The 25,326-nt window shown below is 38.7% G+C and overlaps 1 protein-coding gene across 1 annotated transcript in view; it reads right to left on the bottom strand.

Moving 5' to 3' along the window:
* SORCS2 (sortilin related VPS10 domain containing receptor 2) overlaps positions 1 to 25,326 on the bottom strand; it is a 553,277-nt gene that overhangs the window by 402,344 nt on the left and 125,607 nt on the right. The window lies entirely within an intron of this gene.

The following is a 25,326-nucleotide window of genomic DNA, read 5'->3' as shown; positions in this document are numbered from 1 at the left end:
AAGAAGAGCATATTTTGCATTCCTTCTCAAATATACAATGATCACTGCTACCCTGCTTAATTTCTGTAAAATTCATAGGATGTGAATTCATCCTGAGATCCACACGCATCCATCTTCTCCATTCCCCCCTCATTTATAGCATGTATTACCCATTAAAACACAAACACATCACTTGCTTCGAGCCACATGGATCCCTTAGTTTTCCTGGCTTTCTTGAATATTTTCTGTATGCACCTTCCCTACTGAGCTTTTGCCCATTTGGAAATCCAGTAATCCCACTTGGAATCTTTTCCTTTTTGCCTTATTCAATAATAATTTTTTCCTGCTGCTTAGAAACCCTAAGCAGTCAGTCTGGTTCCACAGTCTTCAGGATGCAATCTTTATCAAAAATGGCACCATTCATCTGTTTGAGTGATTCCTGAACAGAGAGGCATTTAGCAATACGGACCTTTGAACTGAGGCTGCTTAGGGCTACACATCTCACAAATATATCAAACTCCACATATGCTGATGATCGAGGTTACAGTGCTATGTCGTACTGCAGGAAAGAGATAAAAATGCAGAGGGAATTAAAAAACATAGTCAATGGGAACAGTCCATTAGAAGACTAACAGGCCAAATGAGCACCCATGTCTGATCAGAACAGCCCTCAAAGGGATGTGTAGAGAGAGTGGGAAGCAATACAGAGATGCCCAGCACAGTGAAAACCCCACAGAAATAGCCTGCTCCTTATAGAAAATTCTACCACCGCACAAGCTTTGTCTTATGTTGAGAAACAAAAGGTACATTGATCAGCTAATACTTCTTTACCATTTCTGTCTATTACATATACTGCAGAGAACGCAGTCCGTCCCATTTGGCCTTCAGTTCCCAACACAGAGGCTTGGTCCAACTGGACTTCTCACCCTGGAGTTAAGTAGCAGCTCTCTCAACATAATGTCTGTCCTGGCTGACAAGCTGCATTTTATACATGTATAAATGCTACTTGGCTGGGTGCAGCTGCTCTCGATTTGGTCAAGGCAAACAACCTGTGCTTCTCTACCTTAGCAACCCACAACAAAACTTATATTTAAGTTTTGATATAGAGCAATTTTCAGTGAGGGTACCAATAAAGTAGCAGGAACCTTCATTAGTCCTATGGGGGGAAATGTATATGCTTATTCTGGTTTCCATCAGATAGTGGGGGAAAAAAACAGACCAACAATACAGAATTTCTGGTCCTTGAGTAAGAGCATCTGTAAAATCAAAAACTGAAATGGGAAGGAAGGTGAGGTGGAAAAAAAAAAAAAGATTAAAAGCTCTCATATACTTCTAAAGTAAAATAATTTGAGACAGGAAATTGGGATCACTATGGCAACCAAAGCAGTATCATGACTGACTGAAAAGAATTTTTTAAACTTACAGGGTAGGAAACTATGGATGCCCAGGACATAGGAGGAGCATTTTATTTACAGTTAAGCAATAAAAACAATCAGCCATATATTACATCATATTTCTAATAAATTTTTCCTCAAACTTGTCATTATGCAGATTTGTTACATCTAATTAGTGGGAAGCCTAATTACTGATGGCAGATGGTGAATTCTTCAACTGGAATACCAAAAGACTATTTTCAATCAGTCAGCAAGCACAATATTCAGATGTGAGTAAAGTTTAAGGTGCCAAAATAGCTCCCATGAAGGAATGACTTGCAGGAGCTACCAGGAAATGAAAGTATGAGGTATATACAGATACTAGCCTTGCACAATGGGTTGGAAATTTCTCTTCTGAACCACCAGGAAGGGAGGTAAGAAAACTATTACAATTTCTGCTGTCAGTCAGATTCCTGGTTAGCGATGAATGTACAATCAGGGGTAAAGAAAATTGTTATAAACTGAAGAAAACAATGAAAGGCCTATAGCAACAGGATGGGAGTTCAGAAGTGTTGTGACAAAACAAAAAGGAAATAACTGGTTTTCAAATTGATGGGAAAGAATGACAGTGATGAGAAAGCATGTGAAAATAACTAGGCATGACAGGGAAGACAGGATGGTTAGTCTGGTGAGTAGTGTGTAGTCCTATGTCTCCTCTATAATTGTTCTGTATATTCTGGTTTTGATTTATCTGTAGCTATTTAAATGCAAAGACCTTCTGAGAAGACAGTGAACCTAAGGTTTGGTACAAGACAGCTAACAAGGAAGATTTATTTTTTTTTCTTAAGCTGTCCCCTGAAATTTAACAGATCATTAGTTTGCATGATGATATTGCACATTAGGTTTCTAATTAAACCCACTGTGCTGCATAAACACCAAGCTCAAAAGATACCTGCCCCAAAGAATTTAGAAGCCTAGATAATCCCAGATAAACTGTATATACAATAGATTTAATATCGCAGAAGCCTAAAGCCAGCATGCCTAACCCGTGAACTGAGATGGTACGAAGAGCAGGGAAGAGAAAATTCACTTTACATGTACAATTTCCTTTGCGTTGCTCAGTCTTTGCTTAGAAAAAAAAATTGCTTTTTCAGACACAGTAACCTCTCCAGCTGAAAAGCCAAGCCAACATTTCCACACATCTACCACCTTCACAGGCCCAGGAAAGTCACCAAACCTGTACATCCACATGGAGGACATCATTCATGTTCTAGGAGAAAAGCATCTCTACCTATATTGATCTGATTGGAAAAATCAGTCAGAAACTGAGTACAGGTTTCTTTCTCAGCTCATAAGCAATTATTTCAGCATGCTAACAGCTTGAACAAAACACAACATCCCCTTAGAAAGGTAACCTCAAGACCAAATATTATGCCCGGCGGTGAGATGGAAGAGCAACATTCACCAGGCCTTTGCAGAGATTCAACCCACCAAAGAAAGCATGTAATACAGGGAAAAAAAAGAAAAAAGAAAATCCTCTAAGACTCTAAACACTAAGCACCAGAATAAGGAGCTGGAGGAGAGATCTCGCAAAACCAAAGAGTAATGGAGATTCTTGATAGCAAAGAACCAAAAACAGGGGCTCAAAAATCCCTGCTTAATTCTGCAAACTGTAGTTTTCCACACTTGGCAAACATGGATCAGGCAACTGCAGCATTCAGCGCTACAGAAAATATGTTTTTAGTAACAGAAAGAACAGGTTTACAACTAACAGATAAAGGCTGAATTAAGTTCTTTTTATGCAAGCCCTACAATATAAACAGAAGGGAAATCTTAATTACTGTAGTAGGGGGTTAAAATGAAAACCAAAACAACAGGGCAGTCATTCCTGCTACAGCCAGAAAGATTGTGCATGATGGATTTAGATGAGATTTTTGTGCACTAGGACTTTTAGAAATTAGAAAGTCTGAAACAGTGAGAAAAAAAGAACACGAAGAGACTGTCCAAGATAAAAAGCTGGTAAAGAACCTGTGAGACAAAATGTTTTTGCAAATATTTCAGTCATGAGACAGGTCACATTATTAAGCCTGCAAAGCCCAAGAAAGCCATGAAATAATTTTCTACTGTCTGGCTTACAATCTCTTCTTAGAACACCAAATATCTTTCCTTATCATTACAGCCTACATGATTGCAACTTGAATATAATCAGGATTAGAGCAGAGGATTCCTGGCAGGAGAACACAGTATATGCTGTAGAAACTATTAAGAATCTATTTTCAAATGTCCATTTCTTGGCTAAAATGGGTGAGATGTATTTGTACTCTTTTACTGTCTGAGCAGAAATATCATAACAGCTATACAAAATTAAGTGCTTCTGTTTTACAGTGCTGTTTTGATTAGAAAACGAGGGGAAGTGCCTGAAAACTCAGATTTTGATCACTACAAACCACACCTCATGCTATGAATACTACATCTCATAGCATCCTCACATATTTTACGGTTACCATAAATATTCCTAATCTCTAATGACCTTAGGCTATGTAAATGATATTTAAGTTGCAAGACATAACCCCAGAGATAAATGGTAACCAAACCTGCTCCAACAGGAGTCTGCTACAAGACTAGATCACCCAGCTATGCATTCTGATCACCATTTATTTTAAAGGAGCTCTAAATTTCTACTGCAGGTAATTCTAAACTCTAGCAACAAATCAAGCTATAAGGAGATTTTTATTAAGAACAAGGCTCAAAAAAATATTTTTTCAAATTTAATCAACGTGCATCCATTTTCAGGTTAAATGCCTGAGTCACATTACATTATTGAAATGAGAATTTTAATAAGGTTACTATTTTGCTTCTGTGTCATTAGTATTATTACTAATTGCAATGATTGATATAAATTGTAAATATTAATATAAAACACTTACTTCAGGGTTACATTCAGGCCAAACTGTGATTCAAATCTACACTTCATTACATTTAACTGTGTTTTTCTGATACAGGGTTCAGCTACTGGATCTACATGGTAAGTGCTATGTCTTGAATTACTTGGAGCTGCTAAGGAACTGAAGTAAATTCAAGAGTCTCCTTTCCCCTGGGCACATAGATATTTCCTGTTAAGGTAAAATCAGTCCTGACTTCTTACTCTGCATTGTGAGGTGCAGAGGGAGTTGTAGAACATGAACAACTCACCAGAGATCCTGCAACAAAAGCAGTTCTACCCTTTTTTCCAGAGGAAGGATTAAAAAAAAGGGGATATTAGCTCAGGCTTTTGTGTCTCTGCAACATCTTTCATTCACCATTTCACAGCTGAAAGTTCACCACTTAAGCAATAACTTTGGCAGAAAGACTGCAAGCTCCAAAGTGAAGAATTCCCTAAAAATGCATTTAAAAGAGTAATTAGGAGGAAAAAAAAAGAAAAAAAGAAAAAAAAAAGCCAGCCTTAAGTAAGATGACAAAGCTACTGGTTTGTCCTTGGCATGACTATCTCATCTCCCAGCAGCTGAACTTCTTTGCCCACAAAAATCCTCAAGAGACATGTCTTCAGTATAAATAAAAAAAAAAAAAAAAAAATCAGAACATGTCTGTGGTCACACTATAGCCTGCCTGCATCCAGCTCACAGCCACCATGCACATCGACAGAGGATATAAAGCCTGCAATGCTGGAGTGGGATTGAGGGCAAATGGAAAAATATCACCCAAGACAACTTAGTACTGCAAGACAGCTGCACATAAAAGTTTCTTTATAGCATCAGGCAGGGACAGTAGCTTCAATAGGAATAGTGATGTTTCTGACATTTCCTTCCCAATGAAACATACTCACATCATGTGTCAAAAACAAACAAAAAAAAAAACCTAGAGCATAGAGCAAATTTAAACACCAAACATCCCGAAATGACTCTGAACTGCATGGCAATTGCCTCAAGTATGCTCAGAATATAAAAGCTATGTGGTTTTAAATAAAAATGTGAAGATGTCAGGAACATGTAATAGCCCTCATGGTGACATATCTCATAGGGGTTTTTTTATACACTTCTTTAAAATACATGCTATTCTTTTTTCCTTGGAGGGATAGGTACATTAACAAACAAACAACCAAAAAACCAAAACAAAATAAACACACAAAAAGCCCATACATACAGCACATCACCAATGTTTCCCTAAAAAATGTTTAGCACATTTGAAATGAGTCTCTTCTCAACCTTTATGCCCATTTCAAGCATTTCTTCCACTACCACAGTAACACAAAGCTGCTGCTGTGCAAATTGCTCTTTTACTTCATGAAACATGAGGCCTAATACAATCTTCTTATTAAAGTTTTGCCTCCCAATTAAGTATAAGGATTAGCGCTCTCAAGAGAAATCCAAGGAACATTTTCTTCTAGTTCCACATCATGAGATTTATTCTCCATCTCAAAGACAGTGGATGCCAGTAGCCTTGACTCTAGTCAATGAGGTCTTGAGAGGAACTTGCATTAAGTATGTTCCCATGGGAACATCCTACTTTACAGCTGAAATGGGAAGTACTGGAGCCCTGCGGGAAATGCCATCTCTCCTGGGGAAAAGGGCTTGATCAAGGCCATTTGGCATGAGATGAGTGATCAATGTGCACCAACTGTTTTTTTTGATTTCAAGTACTTCTCATTGAAAGGGTTTGAGATTTTCCTCCCCTGTGTGGACACTGAGTGCACTCAGTGTTAAAATAAACTGAAACAGTAGGAGGAGGTCTCATTGCATCTGTGGAAAACACTGTTCAGCCAAGCAGTGAGACAGAATAGAGAGTTCTCTTTAGACTTCCAAAAAAATAAAAAAAATTTAGTTCTCATCTCTGCCTCCCTCTGCCATTTCACTTAAGTTCTTGTAAATAATCCAGTCCCACATCAATAAAATACTAAACAGAGAAATTTTAAATGACCTTTTCAAATGAAAAGGAATTCAGCATCAATAATTCATAACTGTTATTTTTAACATTTAGGATTTCATTGCAACTAAACACCCATTACAGGAAATTACATCTTTTTCTAAATTCTAACTGGCTGCGTAACAGCATTTAAGCTCTCAGAAAAGTTCAAACAACCAGCAAGTAAACTCCAGCAGTTCAGAAAGCAAACACTGATAGAAATATCACATACACTGATTATATCATAGAATCACCAGGTTGGAAGAGACCCACCGGATCATCGAGTCCGACCATTCCCACCAATCTCTAAACCATGCGCCTCAGTACCTCATCCACCACATATAATATACTGATCATATACACATATGTATGCACTCAATAAGATGCTTACTGATTTCTGAATGAGTTTAATCTCCTGATATTTGATCACCTGCAGTTTGCAGAATACTGCAGCCTCTCTGCTTTCACATCACTGCTCCACCTAGAAGGTGATCCTGTTGTGCCATTTATGAATGTTCACAGCTGTTGAGAGACTGCATTCATGCTCACATCTTAGCATGCCAGGCTAGAGATACTGTTACCTAGAAGAACAGCTTTCTTTAAGACCTACTCCTCTCTATAGAAATAGTCCACTATGTTATTAAAAGAAAAATTGATTTACAAGAATCTGATTTTTTCCTTCAATATTAAGTGTCTGACTTAGAATCAGATTCTGAGCTAAAGCTGAAGAGCTGACAATTCCAGCCTCCATTCTCATTACCATAAAAATAAAGAAAAAAATATATAAAGCAGGGCTTAATATCAACACGGATTTTCAGCCTTAACTTGGAATTTCCTTGAATCTTTGAGCTTAAGCCAGACTCTTCACTATTACTTAAATGTTGCTTTATGTTCCTCAGTGTAATTTCTTTGGTTTTAGTTGGTTTTGTTGGGTTTTTTTACCCCCTTCAGCAGTGCATGGGTATATATACACACACATATAAAGCCTTATAGGTGAAAAACATCTTTTGAATTCTACACATGCTTTAACAGTGTCTTTACTACCCAATTACTTTGTAATAATACCTAACAGGTCCAGGCAATGCAATACTAAGAAATGTGTTTAAGTCTGTTGTTTTAATGAATACAAATATAATTAGGACTTTATCACACAATGAGTGAAAAAAAAAACCTGAACAGCTCCTTCAGATCTGTAAGCAAACTGCCTCCTCAGACAACCGCCCACACACCTGCACCACATGACAGATTCATCAGCTTCTGCATGTACTTATACTATATAAGCTACCAGTTTAAAGAAGACACTTCAAATGAACGGTATGGACAACAAGGGTGTTTTCTAACATGGGAGCTAAATTCCCTTGTGAAGATGTTAGCAAACTATGCCAAGAGACAGATGCTCATATCCAAGTCACAGGTATTTGGTTTCTGCTAATGCCTGCTGCCCATCCTTCCCCCAGCAACAACCCCATAAGCAGGGCCTAGCTTCTGCGCTTAGGAGAAGAGGAATTTCACCGAGACGCAGTGTTGAAAATATGCTCATATGCGGGTATTTTTCTCCACATATTATGAGCCACTCGCAGCATCTCTGTTGCAAACAGGAAAACTAAGCCAAGTCCAGGGCCATATGTGCTACCAAATCATCCTGAACCAATGAGACCTTCTGCTCTCTGATGCTGAAGGATTGTGGGCAGGACATACAGCTTTTCAAAGCTAAGCTGTTTCAGAAAAGCTGGGCCATATTTCAGTTTCTGGGAGACATAGGCTAAACTGCATTTGGCCATGCCAGCAGCGGGGCCCCCACCCTCCTAACCAGTGCCTGTCTTCACACCCAGTCTCCACCAGCACTGGAAGCACATACTCACCCCTGCTTTCTCAGCCCAGGGTACATACCGCTCCCCAAGTTCATGGCAAACAGCACTGGCTCCAGCCCTGTGCTCCTCTCCAGCGTGGTAGGAAACCTCTGTCCTCCCGGCCCTGCCCACTGCGGCAGTGAGGACACGCTGGCAGGCTGTGCAGACAAGCTGGGTCCTCAAGCAGCAGGAGCCATAGCTGTGCGGGGGCATATGGGGCTTGGAAGCTTGCTCAGGCTTGGCCCTGAGCTCTATGAGGATGGCACCTGGCAGAACATCACAGTGATTTTGTTACCACCATTAGCCTGTTCTACGAACACCTACTCTCTGCCTCTGCCAAGGCACAGACACCCAGCCAGCTTTCAGGTTTTCTGCAGTGGGGTTCAGTACAACCCATGAGCACATAGTGCATTTTTCCCCAGACTACACTCCATCCTTGGCTACTCTGTTTTTAGGAGCGTAAAAGGTGCCGTCTTTCTTGTTACAAAACTGCTTTCAGCATCTCATCTGCCTGATACAAGAATTCTCCCTGTCATAACACCTGGGCAATTGGGATTACTGCTAATGATGCAATTACCACAAATACCCAACTTTCTGTGCTTTCCTTTCCTGGGCTATTTATTTCATTCATCTGCTAAGTTCAGTCTTCCAAACTGCATGTTTTCCAACACTATATGGTTATATGTGTCTATTATAATAAGAATGCAACTTGGTTGTAATCTCTTCAGATAACAGGAAAATATTTCTATTCTGACACAGAATTACACAAGCTGACTCAGCCCTTTGCCTTTTCACCTTTGCAATACAAAGCACAGACAGATCACATTTCTAAGTAAACAGTAACCTTTTATCAAAATTACTCTTCTTCCCTCTTACTCCTTTTACGTTCTGAAATTCTTTTTTCCATATTGGCTGATTATCAATGTATTCTGCTCTGTCACTTCTGAGGGAACTATAACAGTAAGCCAGCTGCATCTGCCAAGTAAAACCATACCTACCCAGCCAAAAAACCCAGTGGGCCTGTACCTTAGCATAAAAGCTCAATAATAAGACAGTAGTTATCTGTTACAATACGTAAGAAAGTTACATCTTACAGTGAAACTGTAATTTTTTGTCTTTCAAACTTCCGATCTTTCAAAATCATGATGACAAGCACTGCAAGAAGATTCAGACGGTGAAAGCATTTCCATTTGAGAACACATTTACTGATCACAGAGATCAAACCAAACAACTTTGTACATGAATTTTGGACTTACTGCTCCCCCTATATGAAAATTCTAAAAAAAAGCTACATTGTATCTACAAGAATTTTTAGTAGTGATACCAAAACATCTTGCTTGCAGTTCCTCAGTAGGTCTTGGAGACAGCTATACAAGCCTAAATCATTTCCCAGCAGGGGAGGAGGCAGGAAAGACCAGCTTTCTGAAACATCAAAAGGGGTGGCAAGCCAGAAAGCAGACAGGAGTAGTAATTCTGTACGCCTATTTGTATGCACTGCAAATACTTTTGTGCAGTTTTCCTCATGCCAATTTTCTTAAGGGACAGCTCAAGTGAGGCAAAGCCCAGATGTGCTGGACCTGGCAAGGGCATCCCAGACAGTTCTGTGCCCAGATGTAAGACATAAGAGTTCGTCTGTCAAGAATCAGTTTGCAAACAGTTAGCAAGGGAGCTTCCTAATGCATTGTTGAGCAAGACAAACACACTGCACACAACTACAGACCAAGTTGCATACAGACTTATAAATTAGATGCCAAAGCCGGGGTTTTCTTAAAGATATCAGCCCTAATTCTTAGTTCTCAGGGCAACTACTTCACACCATATATAATGATTCAAGAATGACTGATACGGAAGCGGATAAAAAATTGGAAAAGGTCCATGTACAAGCTAGTCACTGGTATCCTGAGGATCAGATGAGAAAGATCATTTACAAGGCAAGCCCCCAGCCAGCTGCATTTAGAGATAATGTAAAGACAAAGAATTCCATACACTGGACTCTGCAGAGTCAAGTCATGCTAGGGAACTGAGAAGCGGTTGATGCAGAAGGGTAACCAGCAGCAATTAACAGAGCAGCCTACACAAAGATTTGCACAGATATCTATTGCTAGACACAGGGAGACACTGAGGGCTATAAAACCACCGTGTGGTCTGATATGAAGCCCTGAAGGGATAAAACTCCTGAACTGGGAATGAATTGATAATTTTTCCAAAAGTTAAAAATTAGTCATAACTCATTATCAGCCTCTGCAATAAAGAGGAAAAATTTACTTTCATTGGAATTAGAAGTTTCTGTTCACTGTATAGACACATACACATTTAAAAAACAGTATTTCTAATGCTGCTGTACTAAAAAGAAAGTTCACCCCTTGCCAACAACATCAAAAGAATTTCTAACATATTAACAGAGCAAACTTGCTTTTGGGTGATGTTTAAGGTGCTCCACCAAAGTAGTCCTCTTTCTTTCTCATACTTTTTAGGATGCTTACTAAGCAATCAGTTGCTCTTCTTGGTGGTTCAGACAAGTTCAGTATAGTTGTGCCCCTAAAGATACAGTTGCTACAAACCTGGAACAGCATTTTAAAGCTAAAAAGCTCCAGTTGAGACTGCTGTTTCTACCAATTTCTGATGCCAGGTGGACAGAGATAAGAGCTGGGTAAGAGAAAACAGTGCAAGTGATCAGTAGGTACTGCTTGAGGGGACTGAAACAGTAGGACAGCAGCTGAACTGCATGAATATGTGCTTTTCAGTCTGAAGCTAACTTGGAAAGAAAAATGCAATCTCCACCATCTAATGAGATGAGAAAGTACTAGATTGGTCTTCTGACAACATGAAGCGTAAACAGCTTGAGGAATTAATATCAGATCATTCTTGGTGATTAAAAACATGGAGGAATTCATACATCAAAAACCATCTCTGGATTCTCTGAAAAGAGGGGGAAGATGAACCACCCCACACAGACTCAGTGAGGAAAGTATGGTAAAGCCCCAGCATGCTTCACTGCACAACAGTGAGGTATCAGTTCTGAAGAACCAGCAGAATAAACCCAGAGCCTCTACTCACAGAAGTCTTCAAAAAGCATTTTTGCTGCCTAGCCATGATCTCTTTGCTCTTCCACATACCCATGGGCAGGTATGCACACCTTCTGTACACATGACAGAATAAATTAGCTGGATTCCTATGAGCCAGAAAAATAATAGGACTTTTAGCTTTGCTTTCAAACTTTTACTAAAATGTAGGTGTATGTCCTGGTGAAAATGGTCTCTGCAACATTAAATGCTACTTTTCCTTTATCTCCAGGGTCTTTGATGTTATATTGCTACAGATGAGGATGAAGTATTTAAAGAATGTTAAATACTGCTGATACATAGCAATACATTCCAATAAACCCTTTCATACCAATGCATTAACCTTACAGGAAAAATTGTCCACTTTAAATTACTAAAAAGACTGGCAAAAGAGAAAAGCATGCAGAGATCAGCAGGCAAATAGGATTAACAGGCTGAAGATGAAACTACAACTCTTGTCAACTCCGTCCCTTTTGATCTAGGTCACTTAGGAAATGCATAGGCACATCCTCACACCCCAACAAGTCAGGGGAAAGTGTGGGAGTTCTTCAGGGGAAAAGAACAGCTGAGGAAGTTATCTGGCACACAGGAAGGCAGCTACATCGTGGTTGGCTGTTGAAAAGCAGAAGGAACTGCAGATTTGGGGAAAATATTGGGAACTATTTATGAAACGGATTTCAGCAGTGGTTGGAAAAGTAGAAAGAAATTTGTATCTATATTGACCTAGGAGGGTGGCAGGGCAGAAGGACATGACAGAAGCATATCATCTCTTGATCCTCAGCAGAAAGGGAACTAAAGAAAGCATCCAAAATGTTAAAAATGAAAAGGCCGAAATCTCTATTACAAAGACAGAGCAATTAGTTTCCACTTTAATAAATATTTCAACTACTACATTCACAATGTCTGCAGCTTTTGCCGCCCTGATGAGCTTGACTAAGGTACGTTCTTCATTTTAACCATGTATTCAAGTGCTTACTAGTACTCAAGGACCCCTGTCTTTGCAGCCCTGGAGAAACCTGGTGGGCAAATCTGGAGAAACCTGGTGGGCAAATCTGGAGAAACCTGGTGGGCAAATCTGGAGAAACCTGGTGGGCAAATCTGGAGAAACCTGGTGGGCAAATCTGGAGAAACCTGGTGGGCAAATCTGGAGAAACCTGGTGGGCAAATCTGGAGAAACCTGGTGGGCAAATCTGGAGAAACCTGGTGGGCTCTTCATTTGTCAGAAGAGAGGTCCTCCACCACTCCTCACCCCAGACTACTTCTGACCCATAGTTCAAGTCTCACTGAGCACAGCAAGTGCATGGCAAGAACTTCAAGCTACAGTCACTACTGAAGAAAGGACATTCAAGAACCCCCATCTCCAGCTGCCTAATGACTGTTAGCAAAGGCCACAGGGATGTGGAAGCAAACACCACCATCAGGATGACTTAGTAGTACCCTGTTCTTTGAAATCCAGCTCTACCACCTCTCACATACCCAGAACCACACTTGTAAGCTCTTGTTTACTTTGCTATCCAAAATTCCCATTATTTATATGTTCTTTCAATAGGAGCCCCTCAGTTTCTACAAACACCCAGTTGTCAAATGCCTACACAATCTGTATGATCTCAATACGCACAACCAGTCTTACAAATCCATTTTCAGTGCCACCCACCCACTGGTGACTAAGCAGTCCATCAACACATAGCTTTCCTGTCAGATAACTCAGACACCCACCTCGTTTGCAGCAGACGTCAAGTCAGGGGTTGCATTTCTTGATGCTTCCATAGGGACTAATGTCTCTGCTCCCCCCACGTACAATATTTGAACAAGATTCACCAATGAAAATCTGGATTTTTATTGGAGATTCATTTAAAAGTGTGTGTGTATATATATATATATATATAAAACTCCATAAACCCTGAGAGAACAACTTCACGACACTTGATAATAATTTATTACTTTACCTAGCTAAAAAAAAAATCTTTTTTTTTTTTACTGTGGGTGGATGTGGATGTATGCTGAAGTGATATTTTCCCAATGAAATCTTGACAAGTATAGCATTACAGCTATTTATAAAATTAAACTCTGCTGTTGACAGTTCTTCTGCAAGCTCAATGTTTTCTATGATTAAGATTGCCATGTCAGAAGTTCTACACTAACAAAGTCACACATGGAAACCAAAGTATAACACTAAAAAGTACTGCTATTCACCACTATTAGCTCAGATTAAAACAGCTAACTTGTTTTCCCAGAGCTGGACAGGTTATCAACAGTGGGAGTGAATAAAAAATAAAACTGCTTGTGCTTCAGGATACAATATCAGGAGGCCCCAGTTCCAGCTACAAAAAAAACTATGCCCAGATTTAAGTTTGCTACACAAACCACCCATGCCCGCTTTTAATACAAACTACGATTACAGCAACAGAACCTGTTGAAATTAATAATCTAAAATTGAAATATCATAATTGATGAGTTTGCATCAGCAACTGAGGTCATGCTCATGTCAGACTCCCAACCTTCCACTTCTTTACAGGTCAGCCAGACATGGGCATACTCATCCACCTAAAAATTCATGTAATTATTTAAGCTAGGCTAAAGGAGATTTATATTTCTTCAGAGATTTTTGAGTTTTCTCGCTTGCTAGCCTTATTTACTGATTAATTTACAGCTGAATACAGGGGGGCAGAGGAACGCTTCACCCTATTATTTGTCAGTGTCTCGTTTTGGTCAAGTCCATTGTTGTAAAGCTCTGGGTCCATCAGCAGTGAAGCCCTGGGAACCCTGCCCTTCATGCTGCACATAGTCCTGTATAAATTGTGCTGACTCTGGGTTTCTAATGGCTGTCATTCATTAGTAATGACAGGAGGACAAAGCTGATGATAATGACAGCAATGAAATTAGAAAGGTTATATGGTTTTCAATGAAAGGAAAAAAAAATTACATTAAGTGAAGATCCATAAAAACAAAGTTATATCCTTATGAAAAAGCATAAAGAAAAATCATTCACCTATAAACACCTTCAGTATCTACAATATTTAAAGCATCTGCTATATTCCATATTTGTATGCACAAAGGAATAACAGAGATTCCTAAGACAGCTTTATTGTTTTACTTTATGTAAAACTAGCAAGATAAAAAATAACAAATCCTTATGTTTAGTCATTTATGATTGAATGTTGTTCCTAGTAATTTATAAGTGACTGTTTTCATTAACATATGCCCAATGTCCCTTCTACATACGCAACTCAGACACTTCATAGACACTTCTCTCTCTATCAAAATCATATTCAATATATTCCAGACTGGAAGACCAGTAAAAGCCTATCCTGTTGTTTAACCAGCAATCAGTCTGATTTCAAAAACATGATAAATAACCTCTTATCCCATTGAATTCAGTAGGAAGTGCAAGTTAGGAGCATTAAAGAGTTCTAAGTGGTTTCTCTTTAGCAACCTAAATTAATTTGAAAATGTTCACCTGCTGGGCCCATACCTTGAGTAAATGACTTGTGATTTGAACAACATCTTCCAGAACATAATTAAGAACATGCACCAGTAACAGAGTACTTAACAAGGCACCGGGTGGCCTATATGTAGCCAACAAAGGTGGGAATTTCAATTATTAAGATGTAAGTTCACACAGTCACACAATCTACAAGCAAATAGCTGCTGGACAGGAGGATTACAAAAAAAAAATAATAAAAAAAAGGGTAGGAAGAAGAGTTGCTGCAAAGCAAGGTATTTGGATAGATTCTCTTACTTACAAACTGATCATTATTTTAAGCTCAGGACACATCTCTACTCCATCCTCTGAGCTTTTCTCTCTTAAGGCTTCACTATAACAAAGCGTTCATACCACATTCTTTTCTGTACAAAGAAGCAGCACCCAAAACAGTACCAACAAAGCACACTTGCAACAGAACCTGAACTGCTGGAGTTTGTGGTTTGCAAAGGAAAATTTTCAAAGAAATATACCTGGAGATGAAAACTTCTGCTGCTGATTAATGGATAGCTCAGCATGGCCTCCCCTCCAGAGATCTGTGGAGACTTCCAGAAAGGCTTTCAGAAAGTTGAAAAACTCTCCTCAAGGTATATAGCAAAAATCAGACCTGTGCCTGGTTCCTTAGATGCTTTAATCTCTGCTGGAGTCCTCTCCACTCCCACCAATGTAATGCATCAGTGATTCTCAATACTGTCATAAAGAGTGTAAGTTGAAATTCTGCTGCACTGGAGGAGGGGACAAAACCATTGTTTTAGACTTCCAACAAAATGTAGAAAAAACTTAACTTGCAGAAAAAAATCTGAACTAGAAGGAAAAAGTAATTTTTAAGGATATACAGTCAAATCTGCAATATTATTAGACTTATGCCTGCTTTACAGACAGAGATTGTTATCCTTTATTCTCACACACAATACGAAAATAAGTCAATGATTATTCTACATAGCACACTATAAATGCTAGTCGTGGCAAATATAACTGAGCAACCAGTAAAGACAACTGTACATCCAGGACAAATCCTACCAGGACCCAGCATCTAACACAGACATGTTGAATGTTCTTGGTTCTCACTGACAACTCCTCAGGAGTCCTTCACAAAGCACAGAAGCAAGTCCTCAACCTTTATTTTTTTTCTTTCAAACTAGCATGAGGAAGTGCTTCCTACACACAAATACAAAACAGGAAAACCATGTGCTACCTAACATCTTCAGTTTTCCATCACACTCCTTGTTAATGGTTAAATGGTGCTCCAAGGGTTCATTAACTAACACTTGTAAAAACTTCTGAAGATGAATACAGCTACATAATGACAACTGTTATTATACAAGGACAGAGCTGGGTTGATCAAGCATCTAGTAGAACTGCACTACATAAGAGTTTTACTAATTCTTTTTCCTTTCTTTACAAAGTGTCTCATTTCATAAAACGACACTGCAGCAAGGACACACTACTTGTCAAGCTCTTCCAATGCTATTTACTGACACCAAAACATAACACCAAAGAAGGTTTGGGGGAAAAAAATAATCTTAAAAATAAAAATTTATTATTCCATTTAAATCTAGCACCAAATTCCTACTGCAACGTATATTTTGAAAATGTTGATGAACAGAAACACATCCATTTTATCTGTGACTTATCTGGTATCTGTGGTACATCTACCAGCCAGGTAATTCTATTCACTGGTGACATGCATACGTTTCTCTCCACCTGTATAACAAAACTGAATTGAAACAGATGTGCAGTAGTTGTCATTTAAATTTATTACAACATAAAACTCAACAATAAAGCAATAAATCTGTTGAGAAAACAGATAAGAAAATGTTAATGTTGCTGCAAAGACCCAAACTACCCAAGTGCAGGATGATTTCTCACTGCAGTAAGACCCCATGGACATGCAAAGAACATCCTAATTTGAGCTGATCAGTAGGCAGCTAGCTCCTCTCCAATGGCAAGGACTCAGGATTTATCACAATTCCCTCAGTCTATTCTTTAAACAGAAAGAAAAATGGTACAGGAACCTGGAAATGCATCTCCTAACAATTGCAGCTAATTACCATTCAGTCTCCTGCTCCTATCCCAGCTGCTCAAGGATAATTACCCTTAATGAAAGCAGTGGTTGCAGGCTTCTTGGCTCTGCTAAGGTGCCTTATAATAACAGACTGTCAAACACATTTGGCATTCTGTACACCTTGCCACAGAGGAACAGTATTGATCCGCACACCATGGCATTACATTCAGACTAAGAAATTCATTTGTGAAAAACATATGAAACACTCAAAAGCAGAGGAAAACATCACTCCCCAAGACCAGACAGCTTCTCTGTGCCAAGACATTGCCTGAAATGTAGCCTGCCCAGAGGACAGCACAATTCTTTAACACCAAGCCATTTCATGTGACAGAAAAGTAATGTTCCTGTTTACAAAGCAGCTGGGACAGCCGAGGGTGCTAACAGACACAGCAAACTCCAGCAGAGTTGGGGCAGACCCCAGCCTCTTTGGCCGTATGTGTATAGCAAAAGTTTTGCCACTACAGTTATTCTGCTGTATTACAGCAAAGAGTTGCTCATGGTAAAGGCATGGTTCAAAGTGACAAACTTAAGGTTTTTGTCAACAGGGATTCCTCCAGCTCTATACAGATTCTTCCAGTAAAACCCCTTTTTGCTCTTTACCCAGGTTGTTACAAGCACAGCTACCTTAGCTGTCAACTTGACCTCCACCTGGCAGTATTGTCACAGAGAACTTGCCTGCAGACACTGTTGAACAGCCACAGGCAGCTGCCCAAATAGGAAGTAAACCTACAATGCACCTGATGATACTTACAGCCCACACACCATTATTTTGTACTGTGAAAACAACGAATAAGCACAAGAAACAAATTCATTCTGCTCACGTTCATTTCTGAAAGTATTTCCAAAGACTTCAATCAAACTGAGGTGACACAAATTCAACAGCACTGTTTTGGAGCAAGAGATATCAGTAATGCAGTGTATTAAAGTTTCGGCTCTAGAAAAATACTATCAATATTTCCTGATCAAGGTATTTTCCTGTAATAGCTTTTCCTTGCATGTACTACCCAGAAAATGGTTGCACAATACTTATCATTTTGAATGATTCTCATTCAGTCTAACAGAAATAGAAGAAAATAAGGCTGATAACCCTCCCTTTCTATATGACCACAATCAACGTAGACAAGAACTTCAAAATGCAGTTTTGCATGACAGAGCTGGAAGCTGATGGGGAACATTTCCAGAAACTGAGCCTTGTTTCTTGCAAGGAGAAAAGCAGCCTGCGGAATTAACAGAATAGAACAGATATTATACAACCTCATCCTACATAGCTTTTCAAACTGCTCTTATTAGTTTTCACCTGGAAATTATACAATTAATGACTGTACTACCAAGACGGAGCAGAAGGACAAAGAAATGAAGATACAGATGGGATAAAGACATGTTCTCACACAAAATGTAAAGCACAAGAGACAGTTAAAAGTGAGCTGATGAGGTGGAGAGATGTGAAGAAATTGTTCCAAATAATAGAAGCCAGAAATAAGGAATTTCTCTGACAGCAGGAAGACATTTTGATTTGACAAGAAGGTGGTCATTCAAGATGCAGGCACAGGAGGGTAGAGAATGTGATTCAAAAACGTACAAATGGAGAAGGTGGAGAATTTGGTGAACCTCTCAGGCTTTTTTTGTTTTTCTATGAATGTGGAAATCAGCGAGTCCTATTGTTATTGAGATGAAATGACATTTTCACCTTAAAATATGAAAAAGAAAAAGAACAAGTTCAGGAGGAAGTACTGTGATGAACAGCTAAGAACACAAAGTCGATAAAAGCATTGGTTGAGAAGATATCTAATCAATACACCAGCTAATGTTATAAATAATGTTTCAGAGAGGGTACTATCCTACTTTGGGGGGTTTGCATATGATAAGTTGAAATATACTTTTATTTGGCAGTCACCCATTAATGGCCATTTTCTATCCCTGCCTTTGGAAAAAATCAAATCCTAGCCAGCAACAGAGATTACAGGAATCACATAGTACATTTGATGCAGCATTTCAAGTTTTGCATTCTCCCCATCTGTGCCTGGTTTACAGTCACATTCAAAGTTTTGCCTAGAGAGACTCAACTGAATGGTCCCTAATCCCACAAAATTTGAATATCACATTGCTAATTTTTGCTTACATTCCCAAAACACTGAGAATTATAATCTAAGTTTCCAGAGACTGCAGTTTCCTGCCATAGCTGAATTGCAGCACCCTAAGTTATGACTACACATTGTCACCTATAGGAATAAAGGACACATTAAGTGATTTGTAATTAAAGTTAATACAAGTCTTTTGAAATAGGATGATACCTGTAAGGCCCATGACAAAAATGAAAAGAAATTCAAAATAAATGCTAGGAATCTATTCTTGACAATGCTTCCAGTGTTTGATTAATAAGTGGCCTCAAAGCACTGGATGTCCTCAGTAAGAAGTAGTATGGTTAATCTGCGGAGCGTTTCAATTTTTATGACATGATTCATAGACCATCTGCATACAATGTAGTATAACAAACTAATTTAAATCTTAATTATGTGGTTCCCTGATATGGTAGATTTATATTTGTTTTTTCCTGGAACTTAGGAAATTATTTAAATATCTGTTCCAAATCCCAGCCCTGTGCTTCAGACAAACACCTTGTGCTTAAAGCATTTAAGACTGCACATACACAAAACACATCCACTCCTATTTAGAAACAACTTACCCTACTCTGATAGTACCCAGACTTGAGTCTTTTTCTTTCTCTGAATGAAGCTGTCGGATGACTGACTGACTGGTAAAACTTCCTTTGCTGTCCCTTGGAGATTAACAGGTTTTCTCAGATTCTCCTCAATTACAAGCATAAAAGAACTCCCAGAGTCCTCTCACATTAGCTCCATCCATCTAGCATGACAACCATCCCCTGCTCCAGTTAGGAAGGAAAGAGGAGCTTTACACTTGCCAGGTTCTGCACACAGGGTGATATGTGACATTGGTACCTGGTCTTCAATAAAGATCACCCACTCCACTGCACTCCATTTGCTTCCCACCAGCTGTAACAAACATCACTTTACTTTTCTTGTGATTTCTCTTCTCTAGGGGAGAAAATAACAACCTTAACTAAATTGAGGCTGCTGCTATGAAGCCATGAAGTCCAAAGAACAAGGAAACCCAATGATCTCTCTTTTAACCTTATTCCCTCCTACAGCCCTACCACAAAGCCCAGTGCTCCAAAAAGTGAGATGTAACCAGCAACTCTATTCAGCTGGCAGTGAATTCTCCCTTGAAACACTTGCATAGGTACTTATTGCTTCAGTCATAGACTTGCCTGATCTGAATGGCAAGGGATGAAAATTAAAGAATCATCATCACTCAAAATTACAGCCTTCTATGCCAGCGAGGTGTAAGGCAAGGCAATAGTTCAAGTCCACTCATATGTCCTTCAATTAGCTTAATTCTCATTTGGAGAGCACCCACCCTCATGCTCAGCGAACGGCTCTACTGCCTTGTCTCTCCGCCAGACCACTTGGCCTTCTTATGTGGCAATACACACAAAGTATGATTTCTAGAATACAAACCACAGGGCACACAATTTTTCTGCAAAATTTCACGTCTTTGTCAAGGACTCTGAAGTCCCACACACAAGTAGGCAGGTCCTGTTTCATGATGCTACCTGAGCCTAACTTAACACATCATTTTAATTACTGCTAAAAATCAAATAAGCAGCTCACTATTTCTGTCTCTTGGGAGAAACTGCAATTTACATCTCTGAAAATAATATAACTTACAGCAAAATTAAAGTCTCAAAGTGTATCGTAATTTTCTAAAATATACCCACTGCTGTCAATCAACCAAAGCCTATCTAAACCATTCTCTAATACACCAGATAATTTAAATACTAAAACATCCTTTAAAATCCCATAAAATAAATACTATAATTCATCCAAGACAACGTGATAATCATTTTCATTTCAATCCTTACACAGTTCCTAATATTCTCCTAATATATGTGTGCAACATCCATTAAGGATAACGAGAACAACACGCATTAATCAAATGCGAGACTACAATTCACATTTCCTGGTACAGACTAGACTGTGATCTCCCTTACCATACAAATCTAGAATGATTTGGCTGAGCAGAGTTACTCTAGACATTGGCAAATAAAAATGTATGAGTCTTGCCCTAGATTGATAGCATTTACAGAAGGCTAACTAGACCAAATATTTAATGAAATGGCTTGAAATGAACCTGTGTCTAATGCAGAGAAGTAAAGGAAAATATTGTGAACAGCTGATAATACAAATCTACTGCAAGTTTACAAATTAATACATATATTTCCAGACAATGTATGAAGTAGGTCTGAATTATTACTGCTGTTCTTATATGAATAGATATGACTGCATATACGTATTTTTAATATCATTTTCACAGATCAACACTGACCTTGATCAAGGAACTGAACGGCAATTCAGCACTTCATAAATGGAGTATTACACCAGTAATTGGACTCATCCTTTCACAACTGCAGTGGGGAGTTACTCTAGGCACCTGAAAAGGTCTGCAAAACCATATTACATTCTCTGAATTCACACAAAGATCTCATTCACTAGGATTCAGTGTTGAGCTTCCATTTTGTTATCCCTATCAATAGCTTGAAGGTCAGTTTTTGTAGAGACCCATGTCTGCTGGTGGTGTTATTTTCCTCATTGGATTGCAACATTAATTTAAGCCAGCCTAGTCTTTTGTAACAGACGCTGGTGCCCAAGTTACATCATGCAGTGTCCCCTGCAACACAACCATTATAAAAATGCTACCCTTAGGCAGCAGGTTCTCCAATACAATAAGAACAGCAGTGCCCAGCACTGTGTCATTACTATAGTCCATCCATAGTCCACAAATACCGAGCAGGAATACACCAGCATATCTAACAAGCTACTCTTTCTACTATGGAGAAAGCTTATACAGGTCTCATTACACTCAGTGCAGGGACATGATACAATGAGCAAGAAACTTTGATGTCGTATAGGGAAACTATTCTTTCTGCAGGCTGAGCTCAGCACCAAATCTATTCACATCACCTTTTATTTACTTGACAAAAATCTGATGCCAGGACTAGCAGACTGTGATGCAACTTTTCATTTGTGAAGCCATGATGTTAGCAAAGGTTCACTGAGCCTATTTCGCGTAAACTACTCTGTGTAATTATGTTGAACAATTAGACATAACTCAAGTTACCAAAAATGGCATTGTGCAAAAACATTTGCATGAATTAACTGATCCCCATGACTTTACACACAGAAGAATTTGGTGTTAACAAAAACAATTACTTGAAAGGCAACTTGGAGCAAGGTTGAAAAGGTATTTTAAATTAAATAGGATTGAAATATTAATTCACATTTATTAAGACATTCATCCTAACCCAAATGCTTTTAAATTAATTCTTGAATATCAAAATACCCTGAATTAGAAAAGCTATTTTAAAACAGTCAACTTCCCCAAGTGAAACAAAGGCATTTCTGCTAGAGCTGCTGTTGTCCTGTTGCAAATACAACCCTTTCTGCTGAAAAACAAGGAAGATAATTTGGTCTTTTTTTAAAAACTCTGTATAGATAAGAAGGTTGATTTAGTTACCAAACATTTAGGGTTTATATACACATGCACCCAACATAGATTAATATATGCTCTAAACCATCTGCAAAAATTGAACACGAAAAGAATTTTTCACATCTTTCAGTGCAAAAAGTAAATGAATACTTAGAATCCTTTCCTTTCCTCCTTGTCTACATTTCTCATTTTCAAAAGGGATGGGTACTATGAATCTGAAACGCAGATACAGCATTTAAGAAAAAATAACAAATGTTTGCTGAAATTCTGCATGCAGTATTGCAAATACTTTTTGAAGATTACTTTAAAAATATCATCTTTAAAATAAGTTTCCTCTTTCTTTTCCCGAGAAAAAGCAGGTAAAACTAAAAATCCATTTATTTTAAGTGAAAATCAGCACAAGATAAACAAAATAGGTTTAGAAAGTGAAAAGCAAAAGTATTTCTGGTAACTTGCACTAGAGAAAAAGTCAAAGTATTTTCCCCCTGAAATAGGGAAATAATTTCTGGGCCTATTCCACCAATGTTAACAGGCAACACAGCCAGATTATACTAGACCTAAAGTCTTGAACGTCTCCAGAATAATACTTAACATCAGTCATCAGCATTTTGTTTAAATACACAAGTGATCTGGTACTTTAGTACAGCTGAAAGCATTTGTCAAGAAATTAATATCACCAATTATCCTTTTAGCAAATTGTAATGTATCAACTAGGAAGCCTTTCCTCTTCTCCTTTAAATGCAGCTCTGTATCCCCTGATCAGGTTACAGGAATCGCATCTAAAAGCTCAACATAGAATCACAGAATCACCAGGTTATGGACAGACCTTACTGTTCCAGGGAGCAATCTACAAAATCCTAACTTTCACTAGGGGGTTTCACGAAATGCCTTCATATCTCTAGACTCTATTACTCCCATATAAATACAGTTTCTGATATATAAGTGTATTAAATGTGCATGCCCCTGCACATCATCACAAGAAAACAGTAGTATGAACTTTGTTTTGTTCCACAGGTGCCTGTTGTGAGCCAGAGACTTTCACTCAGGGCTTTATCTTGCTGCAAGGATGCTGTACACTTCACAAAACCTGGGTAATAGCTTAACAACAGTGTGTAGTGCCAATATGATGACTGACAAGAAAAAATAGTGTGTGTTCTCAATCAAATACCATCCCTAAAGACTTCCTAGATCATGCATAGAGTCACTTGGGACATGCATTATGATTTCTTCAGCTATTTTACATCCACTCTAAAAACAGCAGGACTGACAGATGTGAACATTTAACACACTTCACTTTTTTCTTATGACCTCTGATGCGACCACCCCCATTCTTTATTATTCTAGTACGTACAGACTCTGTGCATTGACAGAAAACCATTTGTGGTGACTTAATTCGTGGATGGATTCTATTCCATCCTGCTCCAATCTGTTCTACTTCCACAAACAGCTGAAGACATTCAACGCCTTTTACCTCTCACTGATTTACCTCCAAGGAGAAGCTACTCAGTGAGGCATTCAGGAACTGCCAATATAAGGCTCTAGCTCTTCTCTGATTTATTCACTTGCTATAAAGGCATATCAAGTTTCTAAACACTCAAACACAGGAGTTCCAGCAACACAGAGAAAATAAATTCCATCTTTGACCTTTTTAAACTGCTCTTAGAGCATCATTCTGTAAGACTAAATTTATTTTTCTACTCAATATATTCCATTCAAGGGCTGCAAGGCATTAGCTAGGATTAAAATCGGGTCAACAGCACTAAGAATAAATAGCACTTTAACCTAAAGAATACAAAGGCACCAAACCACCCAAAAATGGCCATAACCAATCTGTTTGCTGTAAGATAGTCTTAGTAGCAAGTCAATGTTCCTCTTGTGGTCTTTATGAACACCATTTAAAAGATAGATATTTCATGAAAAGAGCATGATGAGGTCAACACACGCTTTAAAGGTGGGAATTACATTACTAACATTCACGACATGATAATTCCCAAGGGCTCTGATCACAATGAGGGGACCACTGTGCTAGTTATTTTACAAAGAACAGAACATAAATGGAACCACCACACAAAAATATATTAAATATATAGAGAGAATGGGCCAGGGCCTCAGGGCCACATTGTCTCATATGAGAATTTGCATCCATACAGTTGATCAACTCATTTACCAATGCGCCCACACCACCAAACACCCCTTCTAAATTACTTTCTCCCTTGTAGATAGTATATCTGTATGTCAGAGGTATGTGACATTGTCTAGGCAAATAGGGAGAACAGTTGCACCTAAAAATCTAATCAACAAGGGCAGAGAAGTACTGTATCTCCAGTCAGGTCTGTCTCCAATCTCCCTTCTCCACTCAAACTCTAAATAGGCATATCCCAATGCATTATCTGCAAATATTACTTGCTATTTCAGCAGAAAAACATCTATCACAAGAACTATTGTTCTCATTAACAGTGGAGTTAAATGAAGAACTCAACATAAAGAATGAGGTCTACCATATGTGCTGAACAAATAAATTCCCTTGCTGGTAGCTCAAGTAGACTTAAACTATTGGTGGATAAAATATATTCCTGGCAGTGATTCACACCAAGTTGTATAGGTTTATTTGTGCTCTTTGGAAACTAAATGCACAGCTCTGTACTAAACAGACATCTACCACTGCCCTCTACTGGCTGTCACCACAAAAAATATAAGCAATTAAGAGGCTGAGTCAGGCCTCTTCTCAGAGTCCTCAAACATTAGTTTATGCTGACTTGTTCAGGTAGAAGTCTGTCATTTTTGTACTGAGGAATTTAGATACGGTTCTTCATGGTGCAAGTCTGTGCTTACCCAGTGACAGCCTGGGATTTACCATAGTCACATGCTTTTTTGGGTGAGCTATGCACGTACTATGCTTCTAAATCTAATAACTAATATGCTGGCGCTGTTTTCAGCAAATGCATGGCAGCTTCTTTGTGGCATTGTCTCTGTAAATCAATAAAACAACAATGATGAAACCAACACTAGAGAGACAGAATGGTCTAGCAGCCAGAAAAACATGCCCTGGAGC

This window comes from Phaenicophaeus curvirostris, chromosome 4 (assembly GCF_032191515.1).
Source record: "Phaenicophaeus curvirostris isolate KB17595 chromosome 4, BPBGC_Pcur_1.0, whole genome shotgun sequence".
NCBI lineage: Eukaryota > Metazoa > Chordata > Aves > Cuculiformes > Cuculidae > Phaenicophaeus > Phaenicophaeus curvirostris.
The sequence above is the reverse complement of the archived record's forward strand: the minus strand, read 5'-3'. Positions and strand labels throughout refer to the sequence as shown.